The 21,508-nt window shown below is 39.1% G+C and overlaps 1 protein-coding gene across 6 annotated transcripts in view; it reads left to right on the top strand.

Moving 5' to 3' along the window:
- Positions 1 to 21,508, top strand: part of LOC103224854 (AGBL carboxypeptidase 4) — a 1,478,618-nt gene that overhangs the window by 665,870 nt on the left and 791,240 nt on the right. The gene's annotated exons all lie outside the window — the stretch shown is intronic.

The raw sequence follows: 21,508 nt of genomic DNA on the forward strand, positions 1-21,508 counted from the left end.
AAAGAAATCCTTGGCCCTGGTTGCTGTGCTGATAGTGTCTTATTTTTCAACATTTTGAGATGGTGAGGAGGGGGTATTTGAAAAACGTAAGGTGATAGAAGAGACAGTTGCTTGCCTGAAAATAACATTCATCTGCTTTAGGAAACACATCTCCAAATCAGCATAGCTAATCAGTCACTTGTTTTCAGGGAATCTAGTTTATTGGAATAATAGTCTCTTAGAACATTTGAAGGCATGTGGAGGTGTCTGTGTCTGTCGTTTATCAGAACATCCATTCAAGGCAGGAGTTAGAAAGCAAGTTCTCTTCCTTTTTACAACAAGAAGTAATGATGAATGGGGAAGAAATTCAAATTAATCCATAGAAAAATCTTGGTTTTCTGAAACATAGTGATATAAGATAGGTTTCAGGATCCTAATTTTGGAGGAGTACTTTGGAAGGATCTTTGTAGTTGATTCACAATGTCTGTTTTCATGTTCTCTTTTATAGAATCAAAATATGAGACTAAATTTTTTTATATTTCCAAAGTTTTAGGAAGCACACCTAGGGAGACCAGGACCCTATTTCTTCACTGTAGTAAAGACTCTCCCCTAAGAAAGCATTGGCTTTTTGGGGAGGGAGTGCACACTACAATTGTCTCTTAGGGTGAACTTTCTGGGCAGTACTTTGAAGGCAAATTAGTCACTAATTGGTACCTGCTTCATTTTGAGAATGACATACTACATACTCATTGGTCTTTTGCTTTCTGAGCAAGTGACATGAAAATTAGAATAACATGCAAAGATCTGTGGAAAGTGTGTTCCAAGTGAAGGGAATAGCAACTACAAAGGTCCTAAGGCTGAAAAAATTTAGTGTCTTTGAAGAATAGCAAAATAGTGTTATGCTGGAATGAATTGAATGGGTCAGAGAACAGAAGATGAAGTCAGAGAGATAGGTCAGATACCATAGAGCCTTGTGGGCTCTACTAAGGAATTTGGATTTTAGTCTGTGTTTGATGGGAAACTAATAGGCAAGGGAGTGACATGTTTTGATACACATTTTCATGTTGGGGGGGACTGGGGACACATATGGAATCAAGGAGAGCAATTAGGCTTGTATAGTAGTTCATGTGAGAAATGATGGTGGCTTTGACCAGAATTCTATTAGTGGAGATGGAGAAATGTTAGGCAGAGTCAGAAGAACTTGTGATGGATTGAATTTAATGAGTGAGGGAAAGAGAGTAATTAAGGATGATGCCCTGTTTTTGGCCTTGGTAAATGTCTTGGTAAATGATGTTTCCACTTGCTAATATTTATAATACTAGAATTGGGAGGTGGGGATTATAAGGTGAATTTTGTATGTGATGAATTTGACATACTTCTTAAACATCTAAGATGAAATTTCAATTAAGTAGTTGGATTGAGTGCTTGAAATATGTGTTGTTTTTATTAAGAAGTTAATGTTAAAAAGTTAATTCCTGGCTAGGACCACTGTCTGTGTGGAGTTTGCGTTTTCTCCCCATGTCTGCATGGTTTTTCTCTGGGTATTCTGGTTCACTTCCTCATCCCAAAGATGTGCACATAAGCTTAATTGTCATGTCTAAATTATCCCTGTGTTAGTGTGGCTGTGTGTGTGCCCTGCAATGGAATGGTGTCCTGTCCAGGGTTGGTTTCCACCTTATACCCTGAAATGCTGGGATAGGCTCCAGCTACCTACTACCCTGAACTGGCATAAGCTGGTAAATAACTGTCTTTTTAAAATTAATATTTCTTCAATGCTTGTATAGTTCACACTTGTTTCACTCAGACTTGAAGGATGATGAATGTGGGGATTTTATCGAGTGATGGAGGTGGCTCTCAGTGGGATGAATGGGGAGCTGGAAAAGGGATGGAGTGAGAAGATGATCTTTTCCTGGAGTTCAGCTGTCCCATAGCAAATCTCCTCTCTGACTGTCCTCAGCTGAATTCCTCTCGACGTTTAGATGCTCCTTCTCTTCTCTCCTTCTCTGCTGTGCTGCTCTGCCACTCTTCTGCTCGTGAGCCTGGGGTTTGGGGTTTATATGGGTACAGGACAGGGGGGTGTGATGGGCAAAAAGGCAACATTTGGGCATGAAACAGGAATGCATTTTCTCATTTAGGGCCATGTGTTTCCAGGCTTGAGGGTGGGGCCTTTACCAGGGAACTGCCCTCTTCTACCCAGTATTTCCCTGCCTCCTGTTCATATCAACGGGATCTCTTTCCCATTAATCCTCTTCCAGGGTGCAGTCTTACCTGCACTGTGGATCATGTGTAAGTACAGAGTGAATAATACTTATGTTTATTAATCACAATAATCATAATTATCCATTCATTGCCTTCTGGATTCTCTTGTGGAGGCTACCCCCAATATAGGAATGGGTCATATTTAATAAGTTTATAGAAATTATGTTACATTTAGTATTGAGGAACCCACAAAAGTCTGATTAAATGCCTTAGATGCCAGAGATATAAGAGCTTTTAGATATCACATAGTGCTACCCCTTTTTTTACTGATGAATAAACTGAAACTTTAATTGCCCAAGGACATACAGTGTTTTAATAGCAGAGATGGACTAGAGCAGAGCTGGAACTAAAACCCAAACCTTACAGGCCAGAGGTGGTTTTGATATACCCCTATGACTTTATATAAGATTACTTTGTGTCTTGAAAATATTTCTATCTTTAACGTAAACATCCTATAAAGGGATAATACTTAAACTAGTTTGAATGCAGATTCTTCAGAAATGAGACACAGTCACCTAGATGAGGGGATGATGTATTTGGGAAAGGAAAGTCATAGGGTGCTAAAGATAGAGGCAATGTTACAGAGAAAAGACCAGCCTAACTTAGGTTTGAATCCCAACTCCATCTGCTGCCACTACTATGTGACATTTTCTTAACTTTTCTTAGCCTCATCTGTAAAATAAGGACAATTATTATGGGTCCTATTGGTAAGTTATGAGGATTAGCAATAGCATGTCTAAAGTGCTCAGCTTTTCTTGATGTGTGGCTGGCAGTCAATACATGCTAGCTTTTTATTATTCTTCTATCTGCCCTCATTTTTCTTCATTTTTCTCTGCTCCTGGTGCTATGGGTATCAAACAACCCTAGATCAAGCCACTGTCTCCAGAGGCTGGAGGCTTCTGCCTCTGGCCACTATTGTCAGACCTATGGCTCCCTGAACTCTAGTTGCTATTCCCCCTGGAAGGCCAGAAGAGGGGGTGACCTTTAAAACTGCTGGGAGCTGATATTCTCTGCCCCAGGACCCCAGTGCAGATTAAGCAGCCATCCTATGAAGGGCAGCCACTGCCAAGGTTTTTCTCCTCTTCTCTGAGGCTGATCCTAGTGGTAGTTCCTTTCCAAAAAAAAAAAAAAAAAAAAGCTGCAATTCATGTGGGCAAATAATTTTAAGGAAGAGAATAGTTTATTCAAACTGGCAAAACGATGAAACATCTTCAGCATGCCAGGTAATGTGTTAGTCCCCACACTCTGAAAGTCTGATTTAGAAGAGGAGATAGGCATGTAAATAAATAACTATTTTCCAATTAGGCTAACTGATGGTTCAGCGGAGATGCAAGCGGTGTTCTATGAGTATGCTGAATGGAGACCTCCTGGAATGGGTGTGGTTTAAGCTGGATCTTAAAGGATTAAAGGTTTGTCAGTGGATGGATAGTTAGGGGAACTACATTTGATGCAGAAGTATGCAGGCAGCAAGCGCAGGGATGAATTAGGCAAGAGGGAGTTAGGAATTGAAAAAGAGTACAGAGGAAACCTTTTAATGAAAAAACACAAATACTCTTTGCAGGAATTTGAGCATGACTCACGATGGTTTAGACTGATTCATGGTGGCTTAAGATATCAGATATGAAATGTACCATAGTAGCCATCTGGTATAAATACCTCATTTTACAGTTGAGAAGACTGAGGCTCAGATGGAAGAAATAACTTGGCCAGAATCACATAATCACAGGTTAGTGGCAAAAACTGACACTAAAATTCACTGATTCTCAGGCCAATGTCTTTTCTACCCATAACTCATGATTTCTGTGGATAAGAGGGAATAATTATAGAGAGTAACAAAAAATGTGTCTAAACTCTGAGACCTTTGATCACTAGCATGCAGCTGAGAGTTGGGTGATTTAAATAAAGATCGTGAATGGGACCCTACCAGTCCCATCTCATTCCCACCTTATGTATTTGAGATGTAATTTTCTATGAATAAGTTTTAGAATAGTCAGCTTAATTATTATTTCATAAAATTGTATCCATGGTTTTATTCATATATATACACATATGTGTACTATACATATAGAGAGTACACTCTGTATTTGATCACTTTCCAATATGAGTGGAAAAGCTAGAATTTCTAAAAGAGGTAATAAGTTAGTAAGTAATTCTGCCATGGAATTTCATCTGGAACCTGAAAAGACCACATTCAGACCACTGGTAGAAGCAGAACTTGCCAAAACCTGGGTTCTAAGTTACTAAAGTCATTCTCCTAAGCCACTGTCTATCCCACTTAGTTGTTCATTATAAAATTCAGGGGGAAAATGGTGGATAACAGGCAGGACAAACTTGCAGCTCCCACTTAGATAGACAGAACAGCATGTGAAGACTCACATTGTGAACTTTTGCTCCAAGAACAACTGCAGGAACATACCAGGAAAACTGAAAGAATTCACAGACCCTTTGAAAAAAGTGGCTTGCTGCTACAAACTCCATGAGACAGCAAAAAACTGTGAGTGCCCAAAGTGTGAGAGGGGGAAAGTCTACCTTTGAACAGACATCCTTACTGGGGTAATTGAAAATCCAAATAATGGGAGAAGGATTTACCCTTACCTAAAGCTGAAATAAATTTAGAGAGCTGAGTGAAATATAAAAGTAGAAGCAGCAGCAGGAAGAGTCCTGTTCTGGTCCTATGAGGACACAGAGGTATAAGAATGATATAATGGACTCTGGGGAGTTGGGGGGAATGTTAGGAGGGGGATGAGTGATAAAAGACTACATGTTGGGTCCAATGTACACTGCTTGGGTGATGGGCGCATCAAAATCTCAGAAGTCACCATTAAATAACATTCATGTAACCAAACGCCACTTGTTCCCCCAAAGCTAATAAAAGAAAGTTAAGTTGTTTGTGATACCTTTAATTGTCCACAATTAAAACAAACAAATAAAAACTACCACCTTACCTCTTTCAATAAATTTAACTCAGCAAACATTTCATTCATTTATTCAACAAATATTCATTGAAGTATTTTAACTGAAATACTTCCATCTAAGTATTGCCAATCACTGTGATGCAGACTGGACATATATCAGTAAACAACAAAAAAAATATGTTTCCTGTCTGTATTACTAGAGCTGCTATAACAAAATATTACAGACAGGGTGGCATAAATGATGGAAGTTTATTTTCTCACCATTCTGGAGGCTAGAAATCTTGAGACCCATGTGTCAGCAGGGTTGATATTTTCTGAGGCCTCCCTCCCTGGCTTGTACATGGCTATCTTCTCCCAGTCTTCATGTGGTCTTTTCTCTGTGCACATGAATATCTGTGTCCTAATACTTTCTTATAAGAATACCAGTCATATTGGACTAAGGCCCATCTATATGACCTTATTTTATTTTAATTACCTCTTTAAGGCCCTATTTCTAAATATAGCTATGTTCTGAGATACTGGGGATTAGGACTTCATTATATGAATTTTAGGGAATATAATTCAGCCCATAACACTGCCCTTAATGAGCAACCAGTCTAGAGGGGGCAGAGAAATTTATCCACAAAGTATACAAATAAATTTAGGGTTTTGAATTCTGTTAATTGCTACAAAGGAGAGGTACATAGTGTCAAAAAAGATATATAAGGAGGCATGTTCCCTCTTGGAGGGAGGAAGCTGCTTCAGGGTGGGGGCAGTTGAGAAGGTAAATATTTGAGCTGAGATCTCAAGCATGGGTAGGGGGAACTAATTTGGAAAAGGAGATGAGAGAAGGAGGAGAACAAAGGAGGAAAGAACCTGGTAGAGGGTAATTGCTTGTCAAAAGTCCCATAATTTAGTTCTTTCTGTCTACTGAGTATTGAAGTAGGTTCTGAATACAGCAATGGAACTCATGTTCTGGTGGAAGACAGATGCAAATCAGATCATTTCAACAGAATATGATCAGAGTTATTATAGAGGCTAATACTTATATGCCCCATAGTTCTAAATATATGGAAAATATAAGGGGGGTACCAACTCTGTTGATCATGGAGTGAGGACAGGAGTTCAAAACAGTTTCACAATCGTTTTCTTTAGATACAAAAGAGGATATTCTAGACAGGAAGCATGAGAAAGGACTCAGAGGATGCCATGTGAAAATTATTTTTAGAGTAATATATAGAAAATCTGTATGGTTGGTGCATGGCAGGGAATGAATAAAGATGGGACCAAAAAGCATTTTAAATATTATATTTTAGATAGTAGAACCAAATATATGTATAAAGATAGGTTTGCTATCATTAACTTATTTTCACTACTTACCCTGGAGCAGATTAATAAACATATGACTTGTGTGCTCCTACTCCTAATGCCTTGTCCTGTGGTAGACCTGGACACTATTTAAGATTCCTTTTTGATACAGGCAACGAGTAGCAATTGGTCAGAGTTGGCACAGAAAATGAAAGCTTCTATTAATTTCCTGTGGCTGCCATAAGAACTTACCACAAATTTGATGAATTAAAACTATGGAAATCTATTCTCCCAAAGTTCTGAAGGCCAGAAATCTGAAATCCATATAATTGGGCCAAAAGATGGTCCTACTCCCTCTGGAGGCTCTAGGAGAGAAAACATTCCTTGCCTCTTCCAGCTTCTGGTAGCTGCTAGAATTCCTTGGCTTGTGACTGCCTCACTTCAATCTCTGCCTTCATCTTCACAGCACCTTCTTATCTGTGCATGTGTTTTCTCTTCTGTCTTTCTAATGTCTGTCTTCCATTTTTTTTTTTTTTTTTTTTTTTTTGAGACGGAGTCTCGCTCTGTCGCCCAGGCTGAATTGCAGGTTCGCCATCTTGGCTCACTGCAAGCTCCACCTCCTGCGTTCACGACATTCTCCTGCCTCAGCCTCCCCAGTAGCTGGGACTACAGGCACCCACCACCATGCCTGGCTAATTTTTTGTAATTTTAGTAGAGACGGGGTTTCACCATGTTAACCAGGATGGTCTCAATCTCCTGACCCGTGATCTGCCCGCCTCAGCCTCCCAAAGTGCTGGGATTACAGGCGTGAGCTACCGTGCCCGGCCTTGTCTCCTCTTACAATGACACTTGTGACTGCCTTTAGGGCCCACTCAAATAATCCAGAATAATGTCCCAACCTCAAGATCTCTAACTAAATCATATCCATAAAGTCTTTGCCATAAAAAGTAACATTTATAGATTCCAAGAATTAGTGTTACTGGAAAGGGACCCTGAACCTGACCCCAAGAGAGCATTCTTGGATTTTGTGGAAGAAAGAATTTGGGGCAACTCAACTGAGTAAAGTGAAAGCAAGTTTTGTTGTTGTTGTTGTTTTTTGAGACAAAGTCTCCCTCTGTCGCCAAGCTGGAGTACAGTGGCACGATCTTGGCTCACTGCAACCTCAGCCTCCCGGGTTCAAGCGATTCTCCTGCCACAGCCTCCCGAGTAGCTGGGACTACAGGCATGGGCCACCAGGCCAGGCTAATTTTTTTGTATTTTTGGTAGAGACAGGGCTTCACCATGTTGGCCAAGATGGTCTCAATCTCCTGACCTTGTGATCTGCCTGCCTCAGCCTCCCAACATGCTGGGATTACAGGCGTGAGCCACCATGCCCAGCTGAAAGCAAGTTTATTAAGAAAGTAAAGAAATAAAATGGCATGCCGGGCACGATGGCCCATGCCTGTAATCCCAGCACTTTGGGAGGCTGAGGCGGGTGGATCACAAGGTCAGGAGATCCCGACCATCCTGGCTAACACAGTGAAACCCCGTCTCTACTAAAAATGCAGAAAATTAGCTGGGCATGGTGGCGGGCACCTGTAGTCCCAGTTACTGGGGAGGCCGAGGCAGGAGAATGGAGTGAACCCAGGAGGTGGAGCTTGCGGTGAGCCAAGATTGTGCCACTGCACTCCAGCCTGGGCTACAGAGCGAAACTCGCTTTCTAAGAAAAAAAAAGAAAAGAAGGAAGAAAGGAAGGAAGAAAAGAAGGAAGGAAGGAAAGAAGGAAGGAAGGAAGGAAGGAAGGATGGGAGGAAGGCAGGCAGGCTGGCTACTTCATAGACATGGTAGGCCATTCTCCAAAGCAAGAAAGAGGAGAATTGCATCAACTTTAGGTACAATGCTTGTTTATATAGAAGATAACAAAGCAAAAAACAAAAAGCAAAAAACAAAAAAAAGTCATGGGGGAGATGTGCTCTACTACAAGGGCTTGTGACAAAGGATTGTTAATCTTTGTGTAACTACTGGCTTCCACAAGAATCTATATTAGCTTTAAGGTGAAACTTAAACTAAGAAACTAAGAATGCTTTTGTTCTTACAATATTGGAAGAACATCAGGATATTACCTGGGTCTGTAATTTCCTGAGTCTCTTAAATCCTAGGTTTGTTCAGTAAACATTATTAATCTGTTCCCTTAGCCATAAATATCCTGTGATTAAGAATGCCTAAGCTCCTGGAAATGCAGCCCAGCAGGTCTTAGTCTCATTTTACCCAGCTTCTATTCAAGATGGAGTTGCTCTGGTTCAAAAGCCTCTGATTTATTTCCCCCTTTTCTTTTACAAGGGGATCCTTAATCCTAAGAGTTGTAGAAGGATGAAGATCCATCTTCTGTAAATTCTTCAGGCCAAATAGGATCAATGATATTCCTGCCTAATATTCGGGTCTCTTGTATTCAGGATAGAGAGTAGCTCAGTCAGTATGGTGAGGGCCATTCATAACTTTGAATCGCAACAAAAGGTGAAATCTGGAAGACAAATAAGTGTTTGATTTAAGAAAACACTCAGTAAACTTATCCTGCGTTCCTGTTCAAAGAGTACAACAGCAATATATTCCACAACAGTGAAGCAAAATAAGTAAAATCATCCCAAGTAAACTGAATAAGAAGACTTTTCATAAACTGGGAAATTGTTGGAACCAAGCTGACATGGGGTCACCAGCCATGGTGACCAGTATGTGCCCAGAATTACAATACTGATCTAGATATTTTATGCTACTTATCCCCCTTGTTTCGTCTGAGCAGCAGCCAGAGATCACTGGTCGGTTCACAGGAATAAGCAGTCTAAATTGACAGAAAACAAAAACTAAAAGAAAAACCATCAAAAACAACAGATGAGAGTAGAATCTAATACCAGGTATAATATAGTTTTTGAAATGTAATTTTCCTCTCTCCAGTCTCCCATTTTTACCAAAGATAAATCATAGTATGACCAATTATTTTGCAAAATAAGTTCTAGTCTTATTAAACTTGGCCCGATTGTAAAGTGCAGCAAGAATAATTATGTGCCAACAAGAATCTTACATTAAACTTTTTAAGCTTTGAGCACAGCCCAAGGGTCTTTTATTGGTTCTATAAATCAACTTTGATTCCTTAAAGTAGTCTGCTTATATTTGAAATCATGCAGTTCCAGTCAAAGCCTTGGTAAAATAACCAATGTCTCCTCCAATTGTATCCTGTTACACATAAGAATATAGATTCTTATTGTACTTGTCCAAATAACTATATTTCCATAGGTTAAGAATACTCACAAATAGTTTTTAAATTTTAGAGAAATCAGGTAGAGAGAAAGAAATATGCTCCAAATTTTATTTATAGGAGTATAATTTACTCAGTTGTTAAAAGCTATAATAGCTCAAAAGAAAAGTTTTCTTGGCTGAAAAACAAAACAGAAAGTATCACCAACAATATAGGCAAAAAGTCCTCAAAAGATTATTTCAGTCTTTTATTAGTCTAGGCAATTTCTGTTTTGCTTGATATTTATGAACAGATGAGTTATCCAAGGGAGATCTGGAAATTTTTTTTTCCTCTCTATTTTAATGGCACCCTTTTCACCCTTTCCAAAGTTATCAGAGACCTAAATTGAAGAGTACTCATCAGAGTCCTCTAACTGATTACAAACTGCCTTTTAAAGAAGATCAAAACAAACAACAGTTGTCCGTGGATGACAGAAAGTCTTAGGACAGCCACAGTCAAAGACACAATTGACAAGGAAATTTGATTATCTCTGTTGCATATGATAATTTAATGTAACAATTATAATTATTGCTCATAATGTACACTAAATCCATATTAGATTTATAGGAGTTTTCCATAATTTTGGAACACATAGCAATAACACATTTATACAAATACAGCCCAAAGAAAGTCAAACAGTGTTTTATATTTGACAATGCTTCCTTATTATTTCAATATACCAAATAAGCCAAATATGTCATTTTTGGAATTAGGGGGCCTAATATCAAAAAGTATTAATCAGGTCAGAAAAAGACTTAATTTGAATTTGATTTTGGAAAGTTTGTCAAATATCAAAGGCTTAAAACACTTGATATTATAAAAGAGAATCCCAGATCACCATAAGTCATTCTTTTAGCCAAAATGATAACTCAAAGATTTTTTTAAAAAGGCAGAACCCTTTACTCATTTTATCTCTTTTCTCTTCTTTCTTTACCTGTAGTTTATTCAAAAGGCAAACAAAAATCTTTCATCATCTTTTAATATTACATGAAAATCTTGTTCAAGAGAGAAGGCCAAGTTTACATTAATGTACTATTAATGTCAAATCCAATTCTTAATAAAACCTTATATACAAATCTGTCTAGTCTTAATTAGTTTGATCATAAGGTAAGATTACATAAATCTTTTATAATTTTTTACAGTTTTTTGGGGTTAAAGAGCAGATCACTACTCTAAGGAAACCCCTGTTGTGGTTTTATTCCAATGTTCAATTTATGGAAAAACTGAATAACACCCCTTTAACTTTAGTCAATATGTTCACACACAGAATTTTTTACAAGATTAATCTTTCAAAAACCTTCCACAGCTTGCTCAAATCTTTAACTTTATCCTATCTCACTTAAAATAATCCTTTAACCCTCCATACTAGGCAAAAACCACATTTTCATGCCTTCTTATAATCTTACCAAAAACATATTCTACTTTCCTTTTACACCTTACATGTAAAACTGTTTCTACAGTAGTCTCAATTACATATGTTACAATGTTAAGTCTTAGAAACTTACTTTTGGTAAAAAACCTGGTAAGTGATTTTAATCATGTACCAGGTGTGAAGCCTAGGACACTAGAAAGAGTACAGATAGGTCTGACTCTTTCCAGCATAGCCAGGAAGCATGGCTAACTACATGTCCTCAGGATTTACCTGGAATCTAATAGCTCTAAATTAGGTAAATTGAACAGTTATCAAAAGTTAAAGAAGCAGTTTATGTAGTAAAAACATTGTCTGACCTGCCTAATTTAGAACAAATCTCTAAATTTTCAAGGCATTTTAATCAATACTCTTTACAGCTTTACTTCTCAGATTACTAAAGCCACATGAACTAAACAGTGTTAAAACTTATCTTTTTCTCACAAAATAGTTAATTTAAGCACTTATTATTATTATTATTTTTTAGTGTGTTTTTTTTGTTTTTTTTTTTGTTTTTTTTTTTTTTGGAGACGGAGTCTCGCTCTGTCACCCAGGCTGGAATACAGTGGTGCAATCTCAGCTCACTGCAACCTCCACCCACCCAGGTTTAAGCAATTCTCTCCCTCAGCCTCTGGAGTAGTTGGGATTACAGGCGCGTGCCACCACACCTGCCTAATTTTTTGTATTTTTAGTAGAGATAGGGTTTCACCATCTTGGCCAGGCTGGTCTTGAACTCCTGACCTCGTGATCCACCCGCCTCGGCCTCCCAAAGTGCTGGGATTACAGGCATGAGCCACCGCGCCTGGCCTAAGCACTTACTATTTTTAAGACAGTTAATCAGAGCTCATTTATTTATTTTGAAAGCAAAATTTCACGCACGACACATAAATACACAGATGGATAGACAGAAGTAGATTTGGTCCAGTTTTTAAGTTTTTCTTTCACATTTTTATGTCAAGTTTTGGATCCCCAAAAAGAGGGGAATGCTATGGGGACCTGACAGTGCAATGCTTTTATCATGCGTTTTACTACAAGGACATTCCCCAAAGCTGGTGGACAACCCAAAGCCAATTAGTTTATCCTGGATGGGAGTTTTACCTCTGGTGGTGGGGGAGTTCATACTTTCCAGGTGGCTAAAAGTATGCTTCTTTGATCCAAACATGCAAAGAACTGAGTATCCCCTCCATAACTTCCATTAGCCATTTCTGAAAGTATATTTCCCACCTAGTTATTACACAGCAAGGCTTTTTGCTCTCTCATAATGCAAAGTAATTTCTGATACCCTCCAAATGCAATGCAAAACAGAACAGAGCCTTAGATTTTGAGAGGGATATATCTGCTTTCAGTTCTTGGGATTCCATGAGGAAAACAGAGGTTCCTCCCAAAATGGTGTCTGTGGCACCTTCTCTGTTTCTCCCAAGGAGTCCTATGCTGTCAGAATTCACCTTAGGTCCTTTCATGTGGGCATTGAAGGTGACAAGAAGATAGATGGGGGAAATAATTCGGGCTGACTGAGAAGAAAAACAAAAATCCTTGTTTTCAAAAAAATAAGACCCAGAAAGAAAAAAAAAGCATAAAGCATAAATAAGATACAGAAAGAAACAAAAGCATAAAAAATACATATATTTTAAATATATGTATAGCTTGGTTGTTCACTTTTAGTTAAGCTGACTTTTAACCAAATATCTTACTACCAGACTCCAGTCAGGACAAACGGTCAATATTTCCGGCTTTTAACCTTTACCAAAGGTAACCTCCCAGGTGAAACCAATAAGCCTTAACTAAGGTTGTGACTTAACCACGGGTGTACAAGGGATTTTCAAAGCGGTGGTAAGCAGTTTTTACAAGATCTAGAACTTCCAGAGGTAAGGGATATTCAAGATAGGAAATCAGAAGTTTTTCATGAAGGAGAAAAGAATCAATAAAGGTCACACAAATGTCAAACCAGAAAGGACTCATTCCCTAAGCTGGAAATTGAACCTTCACCGCTACCATGAAAAGACAAAGCCTTAGCCACAGAACTACAGCATTGGGCAGTCTCTGGTGCTCTTCCCAGAAGCCTTTCAAAGACTTTTTAACTGCCTAAGATAACTTATAGGCCTAACTGTGACATGAACCGCAAAATTCTTGCCCTCTGGATGGTGGAGACCAAGAGAAAGTTACCCCCATGTGGTCACAAAGTGAAGCTCTCAAAGACATAAAACAAACTGAGAGGGAAACTTAATCAGTTTTTGTTTCAGGAACCTGCAGCAAAGCTTTTAACTGACGGGTTTGTCAGGCTGGCTTGAACAATGGGCTTATAATTGTTTTAGGCCCGCATTTTCTCCTTTGGTACCCACCTCTCTATGACAGACGGACACAAAGTATACCAGATTTGCTACATCCTAAGACGCATCTCACAAATCCTTTTTCTCATCAATTAAAACCTTGCGGAGGAGACAAGCAGTGACTTTTAACATTCACTCAACCAGGTTGCACAGTGAGAGGCTGAGGCACCAGAGAGGGAGAGTGGACAAAAAGAGAAAAAGAGAATGATCTTCTTGGGACTTGACCCCAAGCCAGCTTAGACCAGGGAAGGGGTGTGACCTGTCCCATTGCTGATCAGACCCAGATGGTCAACAGTGTCAGACCCAGTTGCTGATCAGATCCCATTGCTGATCAGACCCAGACTGTCAACAGTCATCCGTGTCCCTCACGGATGTCTATTCAGGTGACCCAAACAAGTAAGGATTAGGAGAGCAGAGGCAAAGCACCCTGAATGACAGAAAGGTTAGAAAAAGGAAAGGAGAGAGAGGAGGAGAAAGGGGAGGGAGAAAAGCATTGCCTATGGCAGGGTCAGGGAGGTGAGGTGCTCAGGGAGGCTAGAGAAAGACCCACCTGAATGCTGAATCCGAAGTTCAGGTGGCTTCTTGTCAGTTGTGAAGGGATCTTTTCTAGATATCTCATCAGCTCTTAAATTTGCCCCTTTGGGAGAGGAAAAAAGCTTCTCATGTCCTATGATCCTGCACATGCCTAATCCTGTCACTCACAGCCATCACCAAAGAATGCAAGGCAGATTAATCCAAAGAGAATAGCCGTTAACATACTGTAGTGCCAAATCTATTTTTAATCAAGAGGGGCCTTACTGAGGTGGGCCTCTAATCCCATATGTCTTAAGAGAGAATCTAAACTTCTTAAGTTTGGAAGTCCTAACTTCCTAAACTTCCTAAGTCCTAACTCTAACCCAAGTTCAACAAACATCTTGTCCTTTACTAAGAAAGGCCTTTAACCTCGTATGTCTTAGGAGGGACTTTAACACTCCTAAATTGGGCCTCTAACCTTATTTTATCTTTTTACCTGCAATAAAATATACTCTACCACTTACCCAAAGTCAGCCAACTGGTATTGCACAGACAATTTTCCTTTAGGTTGGAGGTCTCTCCAGTAGGGTCCCTTCGTGGTTTGTCATGGAATATGTTACTGGAGAGAGGTCCTAGTCCAGACCCCAAGAGAGGGTTTTTTGGATCTTGTGCAAGGAAGAATTCAAGGTGAGTCCACAGAGTAAAGTGAAAGCAAGTTTATTAAGAACATAAAGGAATAAAAGAATGGCTACTGAATGCATAGATTAGGGCATTCCTGAAAGCAAAAGGAGGAATGTGTCCACCTAAGGTACAATGCTTGCTTATACATAAGATAGCAAAGCAGAAAAATCATGGGGGAGATGTGCTCTACTACAAGGGCTTGTGACAAAAGATTGTTAATCTTTGTGTAACTACTGTCTTCCACAGGAATCTATATGACTATCTTTAAAGCAAAACTTATTCTTAAACTAAGAATGCTTTTGTTCTTAATATATTGGAACATCAGAACATTTCCTGGGTCTCTTAAGTCCTGGCTCTGGTCAGTAAACACTAATAACTTGGCCGCTTAACCATAAACATCCTGTGACTGAGAATGCCTAACATCCTGGAAATGCAGCCCAGCAGGTCTCAGCCTCATTTTAGCCAGCCCCGTTTCAATATGGAGTTGCTCTAGCTTGAAAGCCTCTGACATTAAGACTTAGATATCTTTGAGTGTCCATTTTTAAGACTACTCTAGTGCCCTTAAATTTTTGGTGGTGGTATGTATGAAATGGAAAGAAATTTAAGTTGAAGTTTCACGCTCTGATTCTAGGAATGAGGACCTGAGTAAGTCATTAAGTCATTTCTATGAAAGTGTTGTGGTTTTTTTTTTGAGTTTTAAAATTTATTATTATTATTATTATATTTTAAGTTCTAGGGTACATGTGCATAACGTGCAGGCTTGTTACATATGTATACTTGTGCCATGTTGGTGTGCCGCACCCATCAACTCATCAGCACCCATCAACTCGTCATTTACATCAGGTATAACTCCCAATGCAATCCCTCCCCGCTCCCACCTCCCCGTGATAGGCTCCGGTGTGTGATGTTCCCCTTCCCGAGTCCAAGTGATCTCATTGTTCAGTTCCCACCTATGAGTGAGAACATGCGGTGTTTGGTTTTCTGTTCTTGGGATAGTTTGCTGAGAATGATGGTTTCCACCTGCATCCATGTCCCTACAAAGGATACAAACTCATCTTTTTTATGGCTGCATAGTATTCCATGGTGTATATGTGCCACATTTTCTTAATCCAGTCTGTCACTGATGGACATTTGGGTTGATTCCAAGTCTTTGCTATTGTGAATAGTGCCGCAATAAACATACATGTGCATGCGTCTTTATAGCAGCATGATTTATAATCCTTTGGGTATATACCCAGTAATGGGATGGCTGGGTCATATGGTACTTCTATTTCTAGATCCTTGAGGAATCGCCATACTGTTTTCCATAATGGTTGAACTAGTTTACAATCCCACCAACAGTGTAAAAGTGTTCCTATTTCTCCACATCCTCTCCAGCACCTGTTGTTTCCTGACTTTTTAATGATTGCCCTTCTAACTGGTGTGAGATGGTATCTCACTGTGGTTTTGATTTGCATTTCTCTGATGGCCAGTGATGATGAGCATTTTTTCATGTGTCTGTTGGCTGTATGAATGTCTTCTTTTGGGAAATGTCTGTTCATATCCTTTGCCCACTTTTTGATGAGGTCGTTTGTTTTTTTCTTGTAAATTTGTTTGAGTTCTTTGTAGGTTCTGGAAATTAGCCCTTTGTCAGATGAGTAGATTGCAAAAATTTTCTCCCATTCTGTAGGTTGCATGTTCACTCTGATGGTAGTTTCTTTTGCTGTGCAGAAGCTCTTTAGTTTAATTAGATCCCATTTGTCAATTTTGGCTTTTGTTGCCGTTGCTTTTGGTGTATTAGGCATGAGGTCCTTGCCCATGCCTATGTCCTGAATGGTATTACCTAGGTTTTCTTCTAGGGTTTTTATGGTATTAGGTCTAACATTTAAGTCTTTGTGTAAATAGTGAAAATAAATAGTATGATGGAGTTTTTAGATGAAATAGACTTAATCCTTGTTTTCATTTGTCTTGATAAGATTTGACTTCATTAGAAAACAGTGTCAATTGTTAACACTAGAACCTAAATAGTAAAGTAAAGGGCTATGAACAGTGTGTGGAATTATACTGGTTAGAGGCTCTCAAAGACCTACATTATTAGATAGTACAAATGTAGACATCTGAGATTTAGGTCAGGCAAGGTAGGGATTGGTCTAGTTCTTGTCCACTCTTTTCTTTTTTTTTTTTCATAGAGAATTTACAAACATACTAATTGTAGCCAGGCTTAGAATGGTCACAAAATGAAAACTACAGTGATTAGATATGGGAGCAGAGGGCAGATAGCTGTGAAAAGGGAAAAAAAGAACATGGATTTTTGCATATGGATTTTATGTCCAAGCTTGGAAGTGGCATGAATTATTTCCACACATATTCCTTTGGCTAGTACCTGGTCACCTGGAACAATCTAATTGCAAAGTATACTGGGATATGTAGTTTTTCACAAAAAGAGAATATGGTATTGATGAATATCCAACCAATACCTACCACAGTCATGGTACTACTTCACAGATGAGGAAACTTCTCTTTGATGACTAACTTGATATTCTATAATAAGTGAGGGAGTGAGGATACACGACCATGGAATAATGCCAAATTTGTTTCAATAATAATGCCCTTTGCTCTATACCTGTATAGATCATTGATATCCATGATTATTTTTGCTGGAGAACTCTTTCTATAATAAAAATGTTATAGAGAAGCCCAGCATGTAAAATATATCAACAGAAGTAAAGCATAGTGAATTAAAGTTCTCTATGGCCTAGTTTAGAAACATCAGCACCAAATGATCTTGATGAGCCATTCCAGTTCTGCCTCACGTGTTTCATGTCTTGATATCCTTCTATTTTTGATATGAGACAGAAGATTAAAGTCATGAATGCATTTCAGAACTGGGTGCTTGTGATCAACATTTTCTGCCACAGGGCCCAGATATAAGTGGTACAATTTTAGTCAAAATCCCAGTGACACATGTGCTGAGCCTGAGGAATCTTTCCCCCACTGTCCACCGTCCATGAAAAACATTATCTCATTGTACAGGGCACACTCTGAAAACTTTCCCATTGGAATAAGGTAAAGTAACTGAGGACTTTTTAATTTTGTAAAGTGCACTCTTCCTTTTAATTTACTTATTATAGAAATTTAATGTTCTGCAGTTTACTGAGCAAATAACATTGAAAGTATTTTAGAGTTAGCTTGGGAGCTCGCCTTTACTTGCCAGTTTGACTTTATTATTTGATTATCCAGATAAAGGCCAGCAGTAACAATGCACTCTTCCTTAAGTGGATCGGAGGGGTGTCTCTTGGCCATTACCAATTCTAAATATAAGGAGAAAAATCACACAAGAGTGATTTGCTAATTTGCTCATTAGTCCCTTGAGTAAGATGCTTAATTCTCTGGACCTAGGTTTTTATAGTTATACTTTACCAGAAACTTCCTAACCTTGGGGGCTGGCAAATTCTGTGATGCTGCATTCATTCAAAAAACACATACTTAGGACCAAATATGTGCCAGACACTGTGATAGATGCCCAACAGACTGGCCCAGAGTCCTTAACTGCTGCCCTTTGGTCCCATGACTCATACCCCAATAAAGGCTTCCTCCACCACCCTCAGAGCACTTCTTCAAGCACTCCCTCCTGAACACACCTAACCAGCTTCTGATCATCAGAGCAGATATTTCCCCTTAAATTTTGGCTTTGGCATTTTACTTAGTTCCTCGCTTCCTGGTTCTGTTTTATCCTGGTCTTAGACAATGGTTCTTAGACCCAAGCTCACAGATATGGACCAGCCTCTCTACTCTCCTGCCTGGGCAGGCTCTGCAGACCCTAGACTGAGCCAAAGATCTGGGCCCCCACTTGTTTTGGAAAAGATGTGTGACAAATATGTAGAGATGAATAAAACCCATCTCTACTCTTAAAATATAAATAAATGAAAGGTGTGTAAGAGGTAGAATTGACAGGACTTGGAAACCTAATAGATTTTATGAAGATGAAGGTAAGAGATACTTAGGAAGATACCAAGGTTACTTCAGGTTACATGGAGGAGTTGGTGTTTAAACTCTATCTTAATAAGGAAATTTTAAATATGCAGAAGTGGCATAGAAGTGTGTTCCAGGTTAAATGAACAGCATGAGAAAGTGTTTAGAAGTTATGTATTCCATATTCTCTTGAGGAATGTCTGGCCATTTCCTATTGTAAGCACTTTGACTTCCTTTTAAACTGACGAACAGACTGTTTTGTTTTCCTCCTCCTATCTCTCCATTACTCCTCTAAGTTTTTTAAAGACAGTTTAAGATAGATGCCTTAGGTTTTCATTGCAGAAATTTGATCAGCCTTTTATTCGAGTAACTAAACTTCAATAATTTGGGTAATTTAACCGATTCAGATTGAATATCACACTAATAATTAACTTGTTTTCTCCTCCTTCCCATCACCCACAGGAGCCTGATGGATCATTAACAAGATTAGAGACAGAGGGTGATCTTGGTGCATTACTGGTGCTCAGTAAATGTTAAATAATGGTTGAAATAGGACCCAATGGAGATTGGCACTTTGCAGTAGAAACAGAAGCTCACAAAGTGTGCCTTTGCTGATGATCAGGTTTCACAATTCAGAGAAGGCACAGACTATCATTGAAATTCACATGCATTTATAGGAAAAAATCTAATGAATAATCCAGTTTCTAGCTAAATGAAAGCCTATGCTATGTAGAAAGTGCTAAATATCATAGTTGCTGCCCTGGGGGATTCACTTTTCCTCCTGTTTGAAGAGCTGCAGGCCACCAAAATGAGCAGGTATAGGAAATAAGGATGTGATGACCAGTGGATTACTGGGCACACAAGTGTTTTGCCCAGAGCATTCTTTGTCCTGCCCCAAAGTGCTCCCAAGAGCCAGATTCCCATCTGTTAACTGACAATCCTGACTGCCAATATGAGGGCTAACTTTGCCAAGCAGGAATTGTATGGTGTTAATGGCTTTGAGTAGAGCCTCGTGCTGCCTGCTGGCAGGGAGAATCCTGTTTGATTCTAAAGAGCCCAAAATTTATACTTTAAAACATATTTTATTTGACAGCCAGAATCTAATGAATCTGATTTCATCTGTCTGTCTGCAGATCTCTGCTTGAGAATATCAAACCTTCAGTAAAAGAGCTCCTCACAGTTTATAAAACACTTTTCCTATCAGCTATCTCATTTGGTCCTTATGACAACTAAAGGAAGAAGGTAACCACGTGTAGGTGCTTTACATGCCATCTCATTTAATCTCTGAAGTCTTACAGGGTAGAATTTTTAAGTTCCCATTTTGCAGATGAAGATCCAAGACACCGAGAAGCAAAGTACTTGCTGAACTTTTTCTTGAGATGAGTAGAAAAAGCTAATGGGATAGATATTAATCCTGGTTTCCAGTCTATTTTTAGTCTCAAGATTGAAAGTCATATCCTCTGGGCACCTACTTAATTGTAATTGTAAACAACTCTACATGTTATTGAATCTCTAAACCATCTTATGAGGTGGATACTATCATCCTCATTTTACAGATTTTTTTTCATTTTGCAAGCATTTATTGAGCACCTGCTATATTCTAGAAACTGTTCTAGGCACTGGATAAACACCTTCAAATAAGACAAGCATGATTACTTCTCTTGTGAATCTTACTTTCTAATAGGAGGAGACAATAAATAAATATAAATGCTTAAGATGTACAAAGTATAGAAACTGAGGCCCTTCTTTAGATTGGTTGATCATGGGAGGACTGATGAAACATTTAAATTAAGAAATGTCAAATGTTAAGAAAGACCCAGGTTTAGAAAGATCTAAGGGATTATAACTGTAAGCAGAGAACAGTAAATAAATACATCTTAAGGGGAAAATAAGCTTTGTGCCACCTTGTGATGATTCATTTTATGTATCAACTTAACTGGGCCACCAGGCGCCCAGATATTTGGTTAAACATCATTCTCAGTGTGTCTGTGAGAGTGTTTCTGGGTAAGATTAACATTTGAATCAGTAGACTTAGTAAAGCAGATTGCCCTGCCCAGTGTGGGTAGATCTCATCCAATTCACTGATGCCTGAATAGAACAAAGACTAAATAGAGGGAATTCACTCTCTCAGCCTCTAAGTTGGGACACTGGTCTTCTCTTGCCTTGGATCAAAGTCAGACTGGAACTTACACTACAGGCTTTCTTGATTCTCAGATTTGCAGACTGGGACTGGAAACAAACCATTGGGTCTCCTAGGTCTCCAGCTTGCTGACTGCAGATCCTGGGATTTTCAGTCTCCATAAATGTGTGAGAAAATTCCTTATAATAAATAAATATTGTATGTATTGGTTCTTTCTCTCTGGAGAACCCAGACTAACATATGCCATTTAGGAAAAAAGAACACACAAATGTAGTGGGAGAGTAGTGACTGATGGGAAGATAAGTCTAAAATGAGATTGAAAAGTTAGGCAAGGCCGATATCATAGGCCTTTGTAGTCCAAGATAAAAAAGTTCAGATTTTAGGCCAGGCACGGTGGCTCACGCCTATAATCCCAGCACTTTGGGTGACCGAGGTGGGCAGATCACAAGGTCAGGAAATGGAAACCATCCTGACTAACACGGTGAAACCCCGTCTCTACTAAAAACACAAAAAATTAGCCGGGCATGGTGGCAGGCGCCTGTAGTCCCGGCTACTCGGGAGGCTGAGGCAGGAGAATGGTGTGAACCCGGAAGGTGGAGCTTGCAGTGAGCCGAGAGCGCACCACTGCACTCTAGGCTGGGTGACAGAGCAAGACTCCGTCTCAAAAAATAAAAATAAAAAGTTCAGATTTTATTCTACATGTGTTAGGAAGCCATTAGAGTGTCTTTAGCAGTGAAATAACACAATTTGACTTATGTTTACCAAAAAAACCACCCTGAT

Source organism: Chlorocebus sabaeus, chromosome 20 (assembly GCF_047675955.1).
Source record: "Chlorocebus sabaeus isolate Y175 chromosome 20, mChlSab1.0.hap1, whole genome shotgun sequence".
NCBI classification, from domain to species: Eukaryota; Metazoa; Chordata; class Mammalia; order Primates; family Cercopithecidae; genus Chlorocebus; species Chlorocebus sabaeus.